Source organism: Tamandua tetradactyla, chromosome 3, assembly GCF_023851605.1.
Source record: "Tamandua tetradactyla isolate mTamTet1 chromosome 3, mTamTet1.pri, whole genome shotgun sequence".
Classification (NCBI taxonomy): Eukaryota; Metazoa; Chordata; class Mammalia; order Pilosa; family Myrmecophagidae; genus Tamandua; species Tamandua tetradactyla.
In genome coordinates, this window is record NC_135329.1 from 112,424,951 (window position 1) to 112,443,257 (window position 18,307).

Here is an 18,307-nt window from a genome sequence, read left to right on the forward strand (position 1 = left end):
TAAACACATTATGGGAGTTTCAGAAGGAAGCAAAAGAGAGAAAGGAGCAAAGGTATAATCAAAGAAATAATGATACTTAACTTCCCAAATGTAATAAAAATGTGAGTATACACATTCAAGAATCCCAACAAACCACAAACAGAATCAACTCAAAGAGTACCATGGCCAGACATAGTACTCAAACTGTTGAACACCAGAGAAAGGGAGAGAGTTCTGAAAACTGTAAGAGAAAAGCAACATGTTAAGTATAAGAGAGCCCCAATAAGATGAATCACTGATTTCTCCTCAGAAACATTGGCAACAAGAAGGCAGTGGTACAAAATCTATAAAGATGTGAAAGAAAAAATAATCAACTAAAAATGTTATATATTGGGAAATTGTCTATATCACATAGTTGATGAAGGTTTAATATCCAGAATGTATAAAGAAACCCTGCAACTAAACACACAAAAAAAGACAAACAACCATGTTAAGCAATGGGCCAAAGACTTCACTAGAAATTTGACTAAAGAAACTAAAGAAGATACCCAAATGGTCAAAAAACACATGAAAAGATGCTCCACATAAATAGCTATTAAGGAAATGCAAAGCAAAATCACAATGAGAAACCATTTCACACCCACTAGAATAGCTACCATTTAAAAAATGGAAAATAACAAGTATTTGAGAGGATATGGAGAAACAAGAACATTCCTTCATTGTTGATGGGAGTATAAAATGGTGTAGCGGCATAGAAAGGATCTGGTGGTTTCTTAGAAAGTTAAATATAGGACTACCATATGATTTAGCAATCCCATTTCCAGGCGTTTGCCCACAAGTTGTAACAGGGATTGATGTTGATATTGGTATATACCATAGCAGCATAACTCACAGTTGTCAAAAGATGGAAGCGTGCCAAGTGTCCATCAACAAAAGAATAGATTAACAGGGTGTTATACAGATACAAAGTGGAATAATATTCAGCAATGAAAGGAATGAAGTTCTGATAAATGCAACAGTATGGATGAAACTTTAAGACATCGTGTTCAAGGAAAATAAGCTAGACACAAAAGATCAAATATTGTATGATCTTATGAATATGAGATTATTAGAATAGGCAAATTCTGTAAAAAACCTGTAGAATACAGGTTACCAGTATTTGGGTTGAGAGTAGGGGTTATGGGGAGTTAACTCTTAAAAGGTACAGTATTTCTATTTGGGATGATGGAAATGTTTGTGTAATGGATGGTGGTGATGGCAGTACCACATTGTGAATGTAATTGACACTACTGAATTAGATATTTGAATGTGGTTAAAAAGAGAATTTTAGGTTGTATATATGTTACTAGAGTAAAAATATTTTAAAAACCCATAAGATGTACAACACACACAGTGAAACCTCATGTAAACTATGAACTATAGTTAACAGAATAATTATAATAATACTGTTTCATTCATTGTAACAAGGTACCATGCTTATGCAAAGTGCTAAGAACAAGGAAAATTGCATGGTATTCCATAGGTATTTGGAAACTATTTTCTGCAGGATTCTTCTGCAAACCTACAAGTTCTTTAATGAAAAATAATATTTTTTGGAAAAGCTAGTGAGGTTGTAAGGAATTTAAATTTTGAACATTGGGACAGGCAAAGATCATTGACACAAGCCTAGTATTTTGAGCTACTCTGGGATGCATACAGTGCTTTGGAAGAAATACTGTGGTTGGACTTTTATTATGTCCTGAGACTGTCTCTTTTGCTTAGATAATCCCATTGCAATATATACCTAGGGTGATTAAAACAGAACGATGAATGGTGGTCATTTTTATGTACCTGTAATGACAGTGTCTATCCCTGCATTCTAATAGCTCCTTATGATATCACGGAAGAAATCATATTTCTTTGCATATACATCAAAGTGGGAAAATCACTTAAAAATAAAATATAAATTAGTATTACATTAAAATTCTCTATCTCCTTATTAACTCAAATTATAAAATAGTTAAATTTTGTCCAGAGTCACCAGCTCAAGGAAAGCACTACAATATGAAATTTATTTTTGGAAAAACATCCATAACCAAATGTACGGAATAAATGAAGTACTACTGTGGGCATGATTGGTTTCCTTATAGTTCACAAATCCCGGCACAGCACCAACCTCATGCAACTCATATCAAATCAATATTTGTTGAATAGAAAGAGAAGCATTGCATTTTTATGTTTGTAATTATGTCCTTATCCACCGAAAGGTGGCATCAAATTCATCGAATGCAAAGACTAAGCCTCAGATAGAGCCACCAGAGGAGCTTTGATTGGTGTACTGTGATAACTTATTGACACAGTTTCAAAAGAGAACATGGATTCATCAGGAATCCAATTTGTGGAAGGTTAATAACATTTAGCATTTGACTGCAGAGTTCTGTTAGCATAGCATTTAGAAATGTGTGGATAATTTAGACGCTGATGAAAGGGAAGCTAAAGAATGCCAAATTCAGGTGTTGCTTCTGCAATGAGTATTTTCTCTTAAAAGACTCTCATGACATTCCAAGTACAATTATTAAGAAAAGGATGGGTTCCTAGAACTACCACACTTTTCCAAACTGAGAAACTATACAAGGCATGTATTAACATTCTCACATTTTGAAAAAGGGGGTTTATTTATTTCCTGACAGTCTGATGAGAAAAGATTTGGTCTTCAACTTAAAATGCAAAATGGTAGTTGAAACTACAATTCAGGATTTGTACCTTTGGCAAGAAGTTAAAAATGAGCTAGAGGGAGCAACAATACCAGGGAAATTTGTAGAAAGGATGTATATTATGTTCAGTTACTTCTAAATAAAATATCAGGGAATATATTCCAAAAATAGAGAAATAATGGATTTCAATATCAAACATGTTTTTATATTACTTGAATAATATAATTAATCAATAATATTAATTGCTATTTTGCACTGATACTGAAAAACAATGCTAATGTTGTCCCCTATTATTAAGGTATATTAATGATTACAAGTTAACAGAGAAATAAAGAATGTGACATAGCCACTGACTTCAATTACTATTTGACACTTTGACCAAGCACTACTGAAATTTTGTTAAGCAAACCACATTGATTATCTGTCTTAAAAATGCTTAAATCAATAAGAGAAACAAAGTTTATTTGACTTGTTGTCAGATTCTAATTCAACTCTCATTTTTTCTACAGGCTAAATAATTACAATTAACCACTGATTAATGCTGTAGTTAATGAGAAATTAAGGTATTCTTCAATTTTTCCCCATTCCAAAGTAACATTTAGCTAAAATATATTTCATTGTTGACAGGGAAAGCAGAATAGTGAGCAAGTATTTTTGAAAGTTCAAGGCTAATTTCAATCTCTTTCTTTTTCCATTTTAATACCAAAATATATTGTAAATTCATTGTTTTTTTCTCCAATATTGCTCATGTTTTAATAGTATATTGTTTTTTGTTTTATTCCAAAAGAAAGTGAGGAGTTAGCTTTTTGAATCATTCAAGACATTAGTTTCATAAATGAGAATCCAATATCAAAAAATTGGAGATGCTACCATCTTTAAAATAATTTATTTACCCTCTTTTCCATAATATTTTTTACACAACTGATTTCATTGCATTATTTTCCTTAACTATAAAACTATTTTAGTTGGTATAAAGTTAAAGAGGAAAAACCTGAAGATCAAGTTTATCTATAAATGCAGCAATTTTAATTATTACAAGAAAATCTTTAGTTAAATTGGTTAGATTGAAATACTAGTGGTCAATGAGAAGGAGGAGTAAGGGGTATGGGATGTGTGAGGTTTTTTTTTTTTTCTTTTTTCTTTTTATGGCACAATGCAAATATTCTAAAAATGACCATGTGACGAATACAACTATGTGATGAAATTGTGAGCCATTAATTGCATACCATGTATGGACTGTATATGTGTAAAGATTGGTCAAAAATATTAAAAACAAAAAGAAAACTTTAGTGCTAGTTCAATTCACTTAAGAAAGATGATGATGATCTGAAGCTGGTCTCTTCAATGTAATCTTCCTAAACTTTGACTGACATAACCGCTTGCTATGCAAATTAGTTATCTAATTCAATGGCAGGGTTACATGAATGGACATCTTACAAACACCATTCTTTAGCACAAAATTCTCGTCACTGCTAATTCCACCACGCCCCCTATCTTAACAATGGTCCAATTCAGGCTGTAATATGGGGGAAATGATAAAAACAACTTTAAGGACCAGAATGGCAACCTATTTGCTCCAGTTTTTTTGTTCCATTTTTACTTTTGCTATAAGATGAGTAAGGGTGAGGAATGATGGCACATGTTTAACCTCCCATATTTATACTTATTTAACAATGTCAGTGGATTATCCAGCTCAGTTCTATGAAAGTTGTGACATGGGAAAAGTTGACATTTAGCATCCTCTCTCATTTTTCTTATATCTACATTGTCTCTGGCTCATTCTTCTTTCAAGTATCTGAGACTGTCATTCTGCTCACTGATACCTAGAATTTCCCTCATAAACCCCAAGCAGCATTTCTTCTCTGGGTAGAGCTGAGTGTTTCATGACCTGTTCAAAAATTGACTACTTGATAGGTTTTTTTTTTCAGAAGATAAAAACTGAGTCCTAGATCTATGAAATATCTTGCCAGAGGTCAACCAGCAAGAACAAGATGGAGCAATACTTTTCATAGATCACCAGATCCCTTATTGAATGCACTTTCCACTCTTCCATATTGCTGGTTTCTGTTAAGAGGGAAGGAATTTGTCAGAGAAATGCTTAAGGATGACTCTGTATGTAGAGGATGAGAATAGAAACCCAGAAGTTGTGAAGTGTAGCAATCTGGTGGCCCTGATGTACAGATTGTGTATCTTTCAAGGTTGGTCAAAATTAATGTTTGAATTAATCATTGAATTGGAGGACTGAATTAAATGTGAGGGAAGAGAGAGCAGGAGATTTCAAAGATGATCTTGACGTTATTTCTGAAAGATGGTTTTTGTTTTACCAGATTAATGGAAACAGGAAAAGTGGTAACTGAGAGAGAGAAAAAGTGGTACATTCAGCATTCGACACACTGGATTGGAAGTACACGATATCTGCAGGTAAAGATGTCCAGAAGATAGTTGAAATTATGGTACTGGATCTTGAGAGAGAGAAATCATCATTGAAAATTCAGATACTGCTTTCATAGTCAGAGAAGTAAGGACTGAATTCATGAGGTTGCCTGAAAACAGGTTAGAGAAAATAGGATCAGCTTAAATATGGAACATTAGAGAAAAAAAAAAAAAATGGTTTGCTGCTCCGTGAATTAAGGGAGCCAGCCAGTAATGAATTTGTAAGAAATGAAGAATCAAAAACAATAGTGGTGGGTGGGCCACGGTGGCTCAGCAGGCAAGAATCCTTGCCTGCCATGCCAGAGAACCCGGGTTCGATTCCCGGAGCCTGCCCATGTTAAAAGAACAACAACAACAACAAAAAAAAAACCAATAGTGGTTGTTAATTGTATAAATATGAAAGAGTTCTTATATGAACTAGAACAAACGTATGTCGTTATTACCAGGTGTTAATAATAGGGTGGGAAAAAAATACAATTAATGTAACTGAGGTCTATAGTGAACAGTAACATTGTAATATCCCCTCACTGATTATAACAAAAGCACTATAAAAAAGCTAAATGTCAATAATCGGGGATATAAACAGTAGGGGATTTTTTTCTTCAGAAAAAATGAGAATTTTCTCATATTGACTGTAGTGGTGAATGCATAACTATGTGATTACACCAAGCGCCATTGATTGTACACTTAGAATGGATTGCATGGTGTATGAATAAAACTGTTTTTAAAAACTATATAAAAAACAATAAAAAAGCATTACAGTGATATTGAACTCAAGGAATGGAAAGAACTTTAAAGATGAAGATGAAAAGACCTCTACAAAATGAGGAAGAGACAGAGTAGAGGATAGAATTTAAGAAGGGCTCTTTGAATGCAGCGGAAAGGAGCTCATCCGTGAAAACAAAATAAAATAAATATCAAAACTTAGTTATGTCCATTTGGTAGAGGTATTCAGGGTAGCTTGAGTTTTGTCAAAACATGTAAGGCAAAACATCAACTCTGTCTAAAAATAGTTCCAGAGTTGAAAGGGACCTGGTTTTAATAACAGGAGCTAAGCAAAGAGAGAAGAATGATAGAATGTTTCCTTTACTTACCCAGTAATTCTTCCCACTGTTCTAGAGAAAGCTGAAAAGCAACAAGAATGAAAAGATATTACTTCCCATATCCTTTATTTGCTTTAGTTTTCTCTTTAACACACTACTATATAAAACACATAAAATTTTATTCTTCATTTTTACTGTCTGTCTTTTCCATTAAAATAGGTAGGGATTTTACTTTGAACTTCCGAAGGCCAAAGTCCTAGAGATCTAAGGGTAGTTTAAAGAACTTTCAGTTTAGTGACAGCATATGATTTTTATGTCATTCACTGTCTTTAGAATCTAATCCCTGAGTCAGCTGGGGCACCATCATTTTGGATAGATACTTATGTACAAAATTTGTGCATGTACTTTTTAGAATATAGTACAACACATGATGGGTATTCCACAAATATGCAACCATTTGCCAGCAAATGTACTGAGTCTAAAGGGAAGAACATACTCAAACAGGAGCTAACAACTAATAACTCAAAGATCAAAAAAGAATAATGAAAATTAGATTGCAATTTTTTTTTAAAGTTTAAAATCTGGCCCCAGTACTTTTGAATTTTGAGTATTTTTATGGCTTCACCAAGATTTTTGACATTAGATGGATTCCACGAAACCCAGAAGAATCTCATTATATTTATTCCTAAAAATGAATCTAAAATGTGCAGATTTTCAACTATGGATTGCACATTTACATTTTTCTAAGGAGCAGATCCATAGATTTTATCTGATTTAAAAAAATATTAAGTACGTTACTATGCTTTTACATGATATCCTTAGCAGACATATATGTGCTAGAAGTATATGAGATACAAGCTCTGTGCTTGGAATAAGGCAGCAAATATATATATATACATATATATATATATATATATAGTCCTGTTAGTTACAGCTTAGTAGTATTTCTAGCCATTAGCATGTGTATAGTTTTGAATTAATCTTATAAGTACTTTTATCATTCATCCTAGCTTTACTTTGCTAAACTTCAAAAAAAGTAATATTCCAATGGTTTCTGAATTTATTAGCAGAGAAATAAGAACCACTCTATGTCATGTTTATGAATATGTATTTAAAGAGCATGAAATGGAACATTGCTCGTCATGTGATATAATATCATAAATTATTGACTGTCAGCTCTCCTTTAACTTGTTAAAATATGCAGCATTTGGCTCTGATATTTTAAGTGTTTTACACGTTTATAAAAATAAAATAGTCAGCAGTTTAGAGTTGTTATGATCCCCAACCTTATCGTAATGCAAATGTGTAAGTTTCCTTCCTGCAAACTAATAATAAAAATACATAAATATAAATCGATTTGAAATAATTGTTCTCTTTCACTATTCAAAGTAATTCTTTATATATATATTTTTTTGTATGCAGTACGGCAGGGGTCACATTTCATTCTTTTTCCGTTTGAGTATACCCTTATTGTAGCACCATTTATTGAATTTTTGTTTGCTTTGTTTTTTCATTTGTTTGTTTGCTTGTTTTTTTGGGAAATGCATGGGCCAGGAATCAAACCCGAGTCTCCCACATGGCATGTGAGAGTTCTTTATACTTTAAAAAAATTTTTTTTAATTGCATATTTAAAAATCTTCAAAGCAAATAATTCAATCCAAGAAGTGTTCTCTCTCTTCATGTGCTTAATCTGTTAGGCTTCTCTGCCACTTTCAGAGTATTAGTCTTCTGATATAAGATAGTAATACTCTTGCGAACAATTTTCAAATTTCATCATTCTTTTCCTGATATGTGAACAATCAGGTCAAATATCTGTCTAAAGTCCTTCTGACTGTTCATTTCAGACTCATTTTTCTTCTTTCTAAAATTCTTGATTCTACAAATTGATGGAGAAATGAGTAAATTGTAATTTCATGCCCCTTTTTCTTTTTTGAATCTCTCTGCCTGTGATAATAGTAAAAAGTGAGACTCCATTACTTTGTAGAGCATTATATTGTATTTGGCTTTTCTCATGGGCTTGTATAACTTTTTTTTTTCTTTTTTTTGGTCTTGATAAGCTACTATTCAGGGTAAGTGCTGATATAAGTCCCCTCATTCTAAGTGTAAACAACATTATCTTGAGAGCCCCACGTTGCAGTCATCAAATCTATATTATGTATTGTTCTCCAACTAAAAGACTTAACTGGATAAATACTTTCTGCACTGCTAAACTGCCTTTTGAATACTCAGTTTGAACTTCTGCACACAATTCCTTTTGGATTACACATGTTCATCAATTCCATTAATTTGCCTCCTAAATAGTTTTTTTATTTCAGTATTATATACTTTAAACACGGCAACATTGGTGTAATTGTCCAAAACCTCAGGGTTCATTTAAATTTAACCTCAGATTCATGTTCTTTCCTTTGCTTTCTTGCTTCATTTGTGAGATCCCATTTGGGATAATTATTCTTCTGCCAGAAAAACAGTCCTTACCATTTCCTTTTGTGTTTGTCTGCTGGTAGTGAATTCTCCTAGTCTTTGCCTGCAAATGCAGTTATGTTACCTTCATTCTTAAAAATATTCATGATGATAGAAAAATCTAGCTTGATAATTGTTTCCTTTAGCAACTTGAAGATGTTCCACTGTCCTCTGGTTTCTATTGTCATTCAATATTCAGTCAGTCATTCCTTTGAGGTCAATCTCTGGCTACTTTATTCTCTTTCCTTCATCTGTCCTAGCACATTCTCAGCCATTGTATCATGACAAATCTCACTGTGTCCCATTCTTCTTCTTCCCTTTTTCCATAACTTTCATTAAAAAAAGTATTCGATCCTCTCATAGTGCTCTTTCTCTCTCTCTTTATTTATTTTCTCTCTTCTTGCTTCTTTCTAATTCTTGTGCATCTCACCTGCTATTACAATAATACATTGGCTTCTTGGTTTTAGTTACTATATTTATCAGAGGCATAATTTCTAGTTGATTGGTATTTAAATATGTAGCATCGTATTTTATAGTTTCTAGTTACTCATTCTAAATTTTAAATTTATTGTATCCCCCAAAACTCAGTAAGCATAATTGTATTAACAGTGAAGTAAGAAAAAAAATCCCATAACCAAACTTCCTGTGGACCAACCTCTGTTGAATTTTGGTTCATTGACTAGTTTTTATATTTTTATTTTGCCATTTGGTTCATTATATTTGAAAGCTTATTTGAACAATCATTTTCAGAAATAAATGGAAACCTAAGATGTTGCTATTTTCATTTGTGGACAATTTTTTTATTTTCTTCTACCAGGCAAAAATGTGTCATAGCAGAATGAGATCAAGACTTGAGAATTGCTTGGGCTAGCTAGGAGACCTGATAGACCTCCAGTCCATATCCCATCTTCAGAAAGCAACTTTTCCATTTTCCTTGTCAGAGAAAGGTAGGGTATACTGACATTTCTGCCTTTAACAATCACTGAATATTACGTCTCGCATTTGCTGTTTCAGAGTCTCTGCTGATTGATGGCTTTTTCTTTCATATGCATCCTGGAGATTGGTGGAAATTTCCCATACAAAGCTAGCAAGGAGTCTTAGCTTTCATAGAACTTTCCTGTTCTGGTGTTTCTAAGACTCTGATTCCTATTGCCTACTGCCTCTCAACTCTGTTATGACTGAAAATATCCCTTTGGAAGAAGTGGCTCATTCTCTCCTTCACTATTATATCATGCTCTCATCAGTTGTAAAGATGCTTTGAGGTCCACCTAAAATAGAAATCACCTAGTTTGCCATTTATTGGAATTGGATTTCTGTCATTTACTACTTTCTTATAGACTTTTTCATGGAGGCATTATACTTAGAAGAAGTTAACAATGTGTGAGCCTGTATGAATAAATTTTATCCTAATAATTCCACACTGGCAATCTATTTTAAGGAAAGAGAAAAAATTATGGGAACACTTTATGCAAAACTGCTTTCATTATAAAATTTTTTAACTCTATGAAGAAATGGATACAAATCAAGTATCAGATATAAGAGAATGAGCTCTTATTTGGCAATATCTAATAACTTTCTATAGCTATATATTTAGCTATACCATGCTACCTAAAAATGGAAATATAAAATTTCATACATTGTAAGATTAAAATTACATAAAGAAACATGACTTTAGACCAAAACCACTACCAAACAATTCATTAAAAACACATAGTAGTTATTTTTGAATTGTGAAGGGATGGGAAAAATATATCATTGAATGATGATATATTTTCATTTATATTTTTATGTATTACCCTAATTATAAAACCATACATTTTAAATCAGAAAAAAAGATGTATTTGAAATCCATCTGAAAATATATAACAAAATATCATTTTGTTTGGGTAATGAAAATTATGTTTTGCCCCTTCTTCCTATTTCTTTGTATTTTACAAGTTCTCTGACATTAGTATGTGCTGTTTTGTACAATCAAAATAAAATATATTCTCTTTTTTAATGAAAAGTTAAAAATATCAAACTCTTTATTTTCCCCCCTGGAATTCATGTTACATAGACTCTTGTGTTATTTGTTATATAAAAGTTTCCCTGAAATAAGGTTAGAATCTTTCAAAAGGATTTGTTGTAAAGTTCTGCAGAAAATGTTCTAGGCAACACGGCTGGGAGTTGGTGTTTAGAATAATAGTTCACAAAGGTAATCAGAATGTACTGGCAGGAATTTTTTTCAAGTGGTTCTTTTTAAGACAACCTGGTTGTCAAAAAAAAAAAAACAATAACAACACCACTTACAAGGCTTGAATAAACAATTTAAATAAGGCCTTAATTAAAAGAGAATTGTAAAAATATAGCTAAAAAGGGCAAGCAGTGCTTAGAGACTTCATGTTAGAATCAAATGCCAAACGCTATTTAAAACAAACTTTCTACAAGATACATTTTGTGCAATAAATACTATAATGTGAAAAAAGAATATAACTTAATTGCATAAAGGCATAGATTTCAGGCCCATGTAATGTGCTCCTTTCTCTTCCAACATAGCATTGCTTCTTGTAAAATACTTTATTTCATTGTAAATGGTGAAAGAAAAAGGATTTCTAATTTTCACATTATTTTCTTGGTGTCCAAATCTAATTATTGCCCTTAGCAATCACCTCGTATGAATTTTAGCTTTTTTACCTTGGTCACTGTTGGCAACATCTATAATTCTGTTTCTGATGCTGATATAGCTGTTATATAACATTCATCATTTTACACAGTATTTACAAACCTATAGGTATTATTTTGTTCACAATAGTTTTATTTATGGAAATAAAACAAATTAAATAAAAATGCATTATACCCTTGAATTGTTTCTTGCCTGCTCAGGTAGTTAATTGTGACCTCAGCTTAGGGAGGGAAGGGCTAACTAAAAAGCTGATAATTAGGCTATTGAGGAGGCTGGACTTCTTTGGAAAACAGAAGGTTGCTTTTTGCAAACAAATCCTGTAAAATTGTGATTTTTACTTTCTTCAGAAATCGATGACTTTCAAACACACATTTGATCACTCTTGATATTTGGATATATAAGCCAGCAAATATTTTTAAATTCTAAATTTGTCAAAAATTTTAATCCTGCTCTCCCCACAAAATCTGTTGACCAGATGGTTTTATGCCAAACTCAATTATGGATTTTTAAACACAAATTCCTTTTTTTGTCTGTGACTTCAAATATTTTATAAAATCAATCTTTATATGCATTCACTGTTGTAGCCCACCTTATCTGCAAAGTTTTTAGATATGTATCTGTGAATGTGTGTGTGTATGAGATAAAATTCCTTTAAAATTAATGGATGAGAAAAGTGGGATGAAAGGAAAATTGGAGAAGAAAAGCTAAAATGAAGACAACCTGGCATTAATCTGTGAAAATTCACCCAGGTGTTATATATAATTGTTAATTGCGGGATACAGATTTGACCATAAATCTTCTAGTAAATGATATGGAATCCAGTAATTAATATGAAACCAGAAATTGATAAGAAAAATAATAAGAAAAAAACCCATTTTAAAGGGAAATATTACTCTTTCTGCTGCTAAAACCAGAGAAAAATTAATTCCGTGAAAGCTCACAAAGAAGATGCTATACTATCTAAATGCATGGAGCAAACAAAGCAGCTTGTTTCATGGAGCTGTTCCCTACATAACAGACTCAATGCAGGTGGATGGCAAAAGATCATTATTCAATTCAGTAGAAACATTTCCATAGCAGGGCTGAGATGAGGGCAAGCAAATGAATCTTTGTTGCTTTGGTTTAATGCAAGACTTTTTCAAGATCATTCCTATAAATAAAATTTCTCTCTACTGAGCTTTTCATTCGTATTGGACAGCAGTGATCCCAAGATTTTAATCCTTGAATAGCAGCTGTTCTATGTTCCAAGTGTGAAGCCACAGGTAATAGTAGTCAGCTGAGGTGGCATATGCATGACATAAACTTTTAGAGAGAAGGACCCTAAAAAAGGACCAAGTCCTAAAGAGAACACTGCTATACCCTCTGCATGGTCAGGATAAAGAGTCTCTTAGGACATAGCTGTGGATATAGTCACAAAAGCAGCTGCAACTTAGAGCTGTGCAGGTTGTTCTCTACAAAGTGCTCTTCTTGCTAATATGTCACTTGAAGGACTTTATCAATAGGGATGGCAGAACATCTTTCCACCAATGTGTGCTCTTGAGCTTAACTGTGGCCTAGCTACGATGTCTTAAAGAATTTGGTAAAGGCAACCCTTGCTTTGCATGGTTTCAAAGTGCACATATTTCAGTAACACTGATTTAATGAAATAACATAATTTCCCTAACAACGTAGTTTAAATTTCAGTTACCCATAGGGAATGTGAATAACTGCATAAAGTACAAATTTTGCAACTAGCTCCTCAGTTCAAAACCAGTATGCAAATAATAGAGGTGCATCGTTATCAGTGCTCAATCACATCCCTTGTTGAAAAGCCTGTGATTAGCTACTACATATCTGTCAATAAGTCCACACAGACAGCAAAGTTTGTACTGTATTGCTTCCTTGTCCCCCAAAGATAAAGCCATATAACATTTTACAAAAATGGATACTTGAAAGATGAAACTGGCCAATAAGTGCAACGAAACAAACCTGAAAACTGATAACACTGGAAGCAAAATTCGAATGGAATGTAAATGGAATTATAGAAGAAATAGCTGACCCTTAGAATGTTGACACTGCCACAGTTTGAAACCCTATCTTTCCAGAGAAGCTTAGTGAAAATGAACTTACAGACGTAAATGAGGAAAGTGGTGGTGATGAAAAGGATGAAAATGTTCCACAGAAAATGATGCTGGCATAAAAACTTCACATTTAAGGGACCATCAGGGTTATTTCATTATACTGAAAGTGCAAAAGATGTATGTTGGAAGCTACTTTAAACTGAGAATGAAGTATGGGAAATCACTACGATGCAGAAAAGATGTTTGCTGCACATTGTAAGTTATATAAGAAAAAGAAGATAAAGGGAAGCATTGTTCTAACCATTTTTGATAAGCTTTTTACAAAGAAATAAAATGCTTTAAATCTCTGTGTCTCTGATGTTTTAAGTTGCAGTATACTAACCAACTATTAGTTTTACCATTTTTATTTATCCATACATTATAACCAACAGTAAGATAATTTTTAATACTTTGAAAAATTCAAAGTCCCTAAACAATTGTAAATTTCCCCATTGATTATAAAGATTTCTTTACACAGTTTCAGCACAACGGATCATTTTTACAGTCTAATACCACCTTGTAAACATAGGACTGCTTGTATTAAAAACAAACAAGCATAGAAATAAATTAGCTAGAAAATAATATTAGTGAAATGTAAATAAATGTTATGCATGAAGACACCTTTTGAAGTATTATAAGATAGGTAGAAAACATTTTAAAACACCTCTTAAGAGTAACAATAACTTCTCCAAAAGTTGCATAAGCAAAACTAAAAGAAAACACATTAGAAACACAATTTTAAAACATGAATGAAATATATCAGCTTAGTAATTAAGTAGATGAAGAATTAAAACTAACAAAAAGGTATATGTCACAACTGATAAATGGGATATAAGACAAAGAAATAATTCTTGAAGATTTTGGTTTCAAGGAACAAAAGTATATTTATGCTAATGCAAAGGAAAAAAAGGACATAATTGAATAGTAAGAAGTTTATTTAGGCTTCATGGGAACTGAACCTTGGAAGGTCAAGAATAGCTTTTTTTTTTTTTAAATGGATTCATTACCTCTTTTTGTGCTTTCAAAACAGTCTAGCTTTGCTTATATATATTTTGCTTGTCCCACAATGGCCACTTGAGGTCAAATATCCATCAGCTTTTGGTTCAAGTGGTTACAAATGACTGACTTCAGTTTCTAGGATTTGTGTGCCGAGTTCTTATAGACAATCTGGCCAAACAGTAATGTTTGTCCCAGAATAGATGTTGTTTTATGACAAGTTCCTGCAGTCCATTGGACTAGCATTTCCACACACTATGAACAGGGCAGATATATTTACTGTCATGTAAAATGCACTAAATTAACAACTAATGAACATTTGAAGATGCTTTAAATTGCAAAGAGTTGCTCAAAATAAAGATTAGACATCATTTTATACTTTTGCATGTATCAAAATTTTAAAGTTTTACTTATTTATTCCAATGAAATATTAACAATCAGGAGAAAATGGATGAGAATATTAACAAACCCATGAACACAGTTTGAGAGATTGCAAATTAATCCAGTTGTTTAAAAAAGAAATTTGTCAGGGCATAATAAAAGCCTAAAATCTGGATTTGACATTACCCAAACTCAATTTTTGAAATTTATCTTCAAGAAATAATTAAGGGTTTCTGAAAAGTTTTATATATGCGGACGTTCATATTTATGTCGTTTATAATAGAGAATAAAATTGACAACTTCAAATGCATTTAATAATCAATAAGAGATCGTGTTTTCAGTGCTATATCATTCATCCATTTATTAAAATTCAGGAAAGTTCCAACATTCATTCTTATAGACATCTATACCCATATATATTAACATGGAGGTAAGTGTGGGTTCTTTAATTCCTCTGAGAGAAAATTGTATGTTGTTGGAAGAATCTGAAAACAACCATTTAAGATAAAAGAATAACAATAGATCAGTGCTTCTCAAACTTTAAAAAGGGCCAGTCTTATTGTTGTATTTTTTTTTAATTAAAAAAAATTTAGAGCCATTAAAAAAAATGTAGAGGTATGGACCTTTCATCCCTTTCTTAAGTCAACTGTTTTGACTAAACACTGACACTTAGAAAGCGGAAAGCTTTGAATATACTAAAACCATGTGGTCCTCTCAACCACAGATGCAGACTGGTCATAATGAGCCAGAAATCGACCCAGAAGAAGTTGACATCCCAGTAGACAGAAGCTTCCTGTCTCAGAATACCCTTGCTGTTTCATTTTTAATCCCAATTCATTGCAGAACAACATTATAAAAAACTTTAATAAAATTAATTAATACAAATGAAACAAAATGCAATACTAAATACAAGTGCTAAGTTACTATTATTATATTAAGTACAGGAAAATTACTCGATCAAATCATTATACAAGTTTCCACTCGATTTCTGTACTTACCGCATTACAGACTGATATAAACCAGTTTGCATACCTGACAAATTGTTGGATAGAGTTTGAATAGCACTGCAATGGATCTTCATTATACTATCTTTTAAAGAGATTACTCTGAACAGCAAAGTTTCTGAATTGCTAAATCATATGCAAGTATAATGTTAAAATGAATAATCATTAAAACTAACATAGTGCTAACTGCTTTATATGCATTATCTTCTTCAACTCATAATAACTCATAATAAATATATACCATGTAAAATCATTTCATTCATTTTATGAAAGCACAGAAGTGAAGTAACTTTCGAGGGTCATACAACTAGTCAGGTGTGCCGGGATTTGAATTAAGGCAGCGTAACTTGAAAGCCCAGCTTCTGATGTACTATCCTCCCTCATCCCATGCCACATTGAGCCAAAGCTGAGCTGCTTGGAACCGTGGAGTGGAGGTTGCACACACACCATCAGGAAATTGTACAGAGGGAAGTAATGGGAAGAGAGCATACAGACACCTCTGACAACGAGGGTCACTGGAATTTAATGCGAGATATGTGCTAGGAACTCCCTTATCTATCCTATGACATCTCTGTTTAATGTGGGTCCTCCCATCCCTCAAAATGTTGAGTGTAATTCAATGTATGAAGAAAGCAGGGAAGGGGCCAAGCTATGGTTCTGTGTTGTCGCTATCACTGCCCCTGAGCATCAACTATGCCAAAGGTAACATGCTAGGGTTGACCTTATTGAAAGGTTGCTTTTAAAAGGGGGATGAGGGCAGATTGTTTTACTTCATTTCTTTCTTTTTATCTATTTATTTTTTCTGGACCTCAGTTAACAGAAAGTTACAATAACTTAATACTTCTATACCTGGCACAAATTGATCTGAGCAAGGCACCTTGCTCATCTTGGTTTTATTTTAATGTTTATTCCTTTTTGTCCCAATTCTCTACTCCCATTTCCCTGTCCACTAAAAAAGACAACTATCATGATACGCTTGTTGTTTTATATATATTTATGTTGATAAATATATGTAAATATGTGTATAAAAGGATACAAAAGACATATTTTTGTATGTGTTCTTGGAAATATGTATTTTTGTTTGTCTTCATTTTTTTTTTCCATCAATGCCATGTCTTTCAGATTTACTTACCTCACAACCTGTGCATATAACTCATTGCTTCTGAGTATATGCCTCAGTGTGCATCCAGTATGCATTTTCTTTGTATGCTGTATGGTGGGGTCACATTTCATTGTTTTTCCATATGAGTATCCCGCTATTGCAGCAACACCATTTGTTGAATTTTGTTTGTTTGTTTTGCTTGCTTATTCATTTTTTGTGAAGTCCATGGACCGGGAATCGAAGCCGGGTCTCCCACCTGGCAGATGCAAGGGTAGTTTGGTGCTAAAATTCTCCCTAAACTACCCTTGCCCCCACCCCCACAGTATGCATTTTAACTTCAAGCACTTTCTTCCACATGAAGCCCTGGACCAGAATGCTGATTATCCCTCACCTAAAATAAATGAACATAACAAAAGGAAAACTTTTTACGGAAAATTAAATAAACCTCCGAAATGGCTTTTAGTGTAATTATATGGCATGCTAAAATGAATAATAAAAGTTAAGATTTATGACTCCATCTTAGTGAACTAAAATAATCTTCAAGTGTTTTACCTATTTGACCCCTGGATTATAAACCATTATTTTTCTATGTGCAATGCTTTTGGAGTATAAGATCATTATATGATTAATTTTATGGGTGTGCAAGACATTTCTTGAGAATTACTTAAAGAATTAAACATCCCAATTGTAACCCAACTGAAACTCCAGATATATTTAAAATTCTGGACAATATTAATAAAATGGATGTTTTAAATTTACCAAATTTTGACAATCAGGCCTCAGCAGAAAAAAAATTGTATGATTGAGCATGCTGTATATGCTTACTATAGAAATGAAAGATTCAACTTAGACTAAATTTTTTAAAAAGTTTAAAAGGAACATAATTTCATTTGTGTTTAGAAGATTACTGTCCAACATCATCTTGTAATGGCTTTTAATGATAATATCTAAATATTATGTGGTAAGGAAGACACTTTATTTGTTTTGTTTTGTGTTTTAAAAAATGGCCACCTATTTAATGACAGTAAGAAATTGACTGTGGATAAATTAAATTAGCAGTAATATTAGGATTAAAAGGTATTGAGCCCACTAGACTTCAGATGGCTAAGGTGATATAACCTTAATCTTTTTACCCCAGCACCTAGCATTGAACTGGCATATTATGTATACCAAATAAGGTTTGATGATTTCCTAGCCTTGTTAGAAATCTCACCTATAAGATTTTTGTTCTGTTTTGTTTTAGGGATTTTAGGAGAAGAGTAAAAATATACAGACTTTTTGAAAAGGGAAGTATATAACCTGTGTTAATGCAATATTTAATGGTGGAGATGACATAAACCAACACATGTGATGGTTGGGTTCATGTTTCAATTTGGTCAGGTGACAGCTGTCTGGTCAAGCAAGTATCAGCCTATCTGTTGTTGTGAGGACATTTTGTGGACTTAAATTAAAGGC

At 32.7% G+C, this 18,307-nt stretch overlaps 1 long non-coding RNA gene across 1 annotated transcript; it reads left to right on the forward strand.

Annotated features, from left to right (window-relative positions):
* Positions 1-3,202: 3,202 nt before the first annotated feature.
* LOC143676301 (uncharacterized) lies at positions 3,203-9,550 on the forward strand. Its single transcript, XR_013171984.1, has 3 exons — positions 3,203-3,235; positions 5,000-5,093; positions 9,426-9,550. It is a non-coding gene; the product is annotated as an uncharacterized LOC143676301 (long non-coding RNA).
* The last annotated feature ends 8,757 nt before the right edge of the window (positions 9,551-18,307 follow it).